At 34.4% G+C, this 3696-nt stretch overlaps 1 non-coding gene across 1 annotated transcript; it reads left to right on the top strand.

Moving 5' to 3' along the window:
- Positions 1 to 517: 517 nt before the first annotated feature.
- On the top strand, positions 518 to 623 carry LOC126004695 (U6 spliceosomal RNA). The gene has a single exon (XR_007493959.1). It is a non-coding gene; the product is annotated as a U6 spliceosomal RNA (small nuclear RNA).
- Positions 624 to 3696: the final 3073 nt, after the last annotated feature.

Raw genomic sequence — 3696 nt, forward strand, 5'->3', positions numbered from 1 at the left:
ATGGACCTGGGTTTGATCCTCGGTATCCCATATGGTTCCCATATCCTTCGAGGAGCGATTTCTGAGCATAGAGCCAGGAGTAACTCTGAGCACTGCTGGGTGTAGCCCTCGCCAAAAAAGAAAAAAATAAATAAATAAAAGAACAGTAGCATCATTCAAAGGAAAGGACTTTGCCAATATTTGATGAAAATTGAAATGAATATTTCATATACTTATAATTGAACTCTCAGAGTCTAATTACTACAAAAATGCATCCACTTAGACTTGATGATATAATTTGATTACTTTAGTTTCCATTATAAGCCAGTGTAGTATGTTTGTGTGTGCGTGCGTGAACATGTGTGTGTGGCTTTTAGATGTCCATGAAAGTATACAATAGTGTTAATATAAAGCAATAATTCTGAAGAGCTAGAGCACAAAGTATTAATCATTGTATTTAGGCATCTTTCCTAAATTTGTATTAGTTTGTGCATTATTGTATCAAAGATAAAACTTAGAATAATAAAATATGTTTTCTGTGCTCACTTCAGCAGTACATATAATAAATTGGAACCATACAGAGAAGACTAGCATGGCCTCTGCGCAAGGATGACACACAAATTCATGAAACGTTCCATATTTAAAAAAATGTTTTCTATTGTTTTATCCTACTAAATTAAATAAATTAAGCTAATACTTCAAAATATGAAGCATTAAATGTTTTTATTCTTGCACAACTATAAAATCTACTTTAGTACAAAATAGAAATCCTAATATTTTCATTCAATAGCCTGTATATAAATAACAGATACTATCTTGGTATAAGGATTACATTTCTTGAATTAAATTTTCGGTATAAAAGATCAATATTGGGGCTGGAGAGATAGCACAGCTATAGGGCATTTTCCTTGCATGCAGAAGGATGGTGATTCGAATCCCAGCATCCCATGTGGTCCCCTGAGCCTAATGGGGGTGATCTCTGAGTACCCCCTGAGCACTGCCAGGTGTGACCCAAAATTCAAAAATAAATAAATAAATAAATGAAAGACCAATATTTTACTTACATATTTTTATAGAAAATATTTTAGAGAAAAAAATTTCTTGTTTGAAGTTAGTAAATGTATTTGGATATAGAAAAGTTCCTAGGATATGTTCATCAAGAACTCAGAAAGGCTATTAATAAAGACATTAGCTCTCCACTTTAGCCTAAAATCTTGGAGAGAATCTCAGGTATCAAAGCCTTGTTGGAATCCTTCACATTTTAAAACTTGGAAGAATGGGTAATTTAAGAAACAAATATTCCAAAGAAGATGAGAGACTTAAAGTATTCCCTTTGCATTCATCCCTAGACCCCCCAAATATTGGTTCTCTGCTTAGTTCAAAGTAAGGCTTAGTGGTTACACTCACTCTGCAGGGAACTGATTAATATTTTGTTCTGCCCTTCATCCTTGAAATTTTAATTTTAATGTTCTAGTTTCCTTTCATTTGTAACACTTGGAAAGGAGAAGGCACACTGGCTCTTTAGCAGAAAACCCCTTTGATAAATGTTGTTGTAATAATTACCTATGCAGAGCAATATGGTTTGAACATGCCAAACACATGTGGTCTCGATTTAGAAGGACAACTGCATTTCATCACTCAAAATTCAGTGGCATATTTAGAGTTTGATTTATGTTGAATAGAGTTCAGTGTTTACCTAAGTTAAATTAAAAGTTGGTGTACCCTCCTGGAGAGAGCCACTGCTTTGAATCGATGGAGTCAAAGAATAGACATTACAGCCTAAAATTATTGCTGTAATAAAACAGATTTCACTGCACATTGTAACATAAAATGTAAGATCTCTAATGTGATTTTTATTCTATTGTCATACTTTATTTGTTTATTTACTGTTGGGCTGTATTTTTTTTTTTTGAGGGGACATGTGCAGAAGTGCTTAAGGCTTATTTCTGCCTTTGTGTTCAGGGATAATTCCTGATAGAGACTGAGTTGGAACTTGGGCTGGAATGTGCAATCTAACCACTCTACTCTTTCTTCGATGCTTTCTGCTGTACTGTCTCCCATAGTACCTACTATATTCTTTAGTGCTACCTGCTGAACTCTACAGTGCTATCCACTGGACTCCTTCTCTAGTGCTCTCACTCTCTGCTATACTCTCTCCCAAGTGCTATCCTCTGCAGTTTTTCTCTAGTACTACATACTGTATTATCTCCTAATTTACTCTTTATCCAATGCTACCCATTGTACTCTCTCCAGTTTTCCCTACTTGGACTCTCCAGTGCTGCCTGGTGGACTCTCTAGAGTGCTTCCTACTGTACTCTTTTGACAGTGTCCTACATTTTCATACTTACTGTATTTTTACTCTGCAAGATCCACTTGACCAGAAGACACACATAGTTTTTAGACAAAAAAAAAAAAACAAGAAAAATATATTCTAAACCAAAATGTATAATGTGAGACACCATCAGGAGACAGCAGCTGAGAACAGCCAGCCTGCGTGGCAGAAGAATATTTATAAAAATTCTTGGGGCTGGAGAGATAGCATGGATGTAAGGTGTTTGCCTTTCATGCAGAAGGATGGTGGCTCGAATCTTGCATCCCATTTGGTTCCTGTGCCTGCCAGGGGCGATTTTCTGAGCATGGAGCCAGGAGTAACCCCTGAGTACTGCTGTGTGTGACCCCCCCCCAAAAAAAAAACTCTGGTCCACAGCTGGTTAAATACATTCACTTAAACTTTTTTATATCAGAACATAAAAAAGATTTTTAAATATTTTTCATTAATATAAAAAATAAAAGTCACAGCAGTAATTAAACAGTCTTAAACGAAAGCTCTATATGTGATAGTGAAAGTATGTTCATCTGATTGCTCTTACTATGTGATTTATTTGTGCAATAGGGGGTGTGACACAGGAAATGTCAAGTGGTTAGTATATGCTCTCCTACCCTGCACTCAAGCTTCAGCTCCAAGTAGCATTTACTCCATAAGATGCATAGATATTTTCCCCCTTCTTTTTTGGGGAGAAGTGCATTTTATTTATGAAAAATACCATTTTTATGACTGCTAAATTACTTATAACTTTAAGCAATAAATTATAAGTTCTATTCATTTTCTAATATTTAAATTTGGTCCAATTTTAAATTTTAGAACTTTATTAGTATTTTTGTTTTAAGACGTATTTTATTTTCCTGTGTATTTTTTATACTGGATGAAATATTGGGTATTCAAAAAATTGCATGTGAAAATAAATTTAAGGGAAACATATCATTTGTTTGCAAAGTCTGGCTGACGGAGGATATACAGGAACAGAGGAGGAGCCTGAGGATGAAGTGGATAAACTGGGGTCTGTGCTGATGGGTTTAGTGCAGTAACAGTGCACTGATCAATTACAAAACCATTCAATTAAATACTTTCACAGTCATTATACCTTAGGAAAAGAAGAAATAAAATATAAAAGCACTTCAAAATCACATTGGTAAAGTTAAATGTAATGAGTGTTTTGGTGATTATTAAATTTAATCAGCATATATCTGTCAAGTTGTTATTTTATAAGACAACCACAAAAACCCTTGCTAGAATAAAATATATATTGCACACTAGGCCAAGTCATAAGGTATTTTCACATGTGAGTTTGTATAGGTGTGTAATATTTGTGTGTATATATATGTATCTATATCTATCTATCTATCTATCTATCTATCTATCTATCTATCTATCTATCT

This window comes from Suncus etruscus, chromosome 3 (assembly GCF_024139225.1).
Source record: "Suncus etruscus isolate mSunEtr1 chromosome 3, mSunEtr1.pri.cur, whole genome shotgun sequence".
Classification (NCBI taxonomy): domain Eukaryota; kingdom Metazoa; phylum Chordata; class Mammalia; order Eulipotyphla; family Soricidae; genus Suncus; species Suncus etruscus.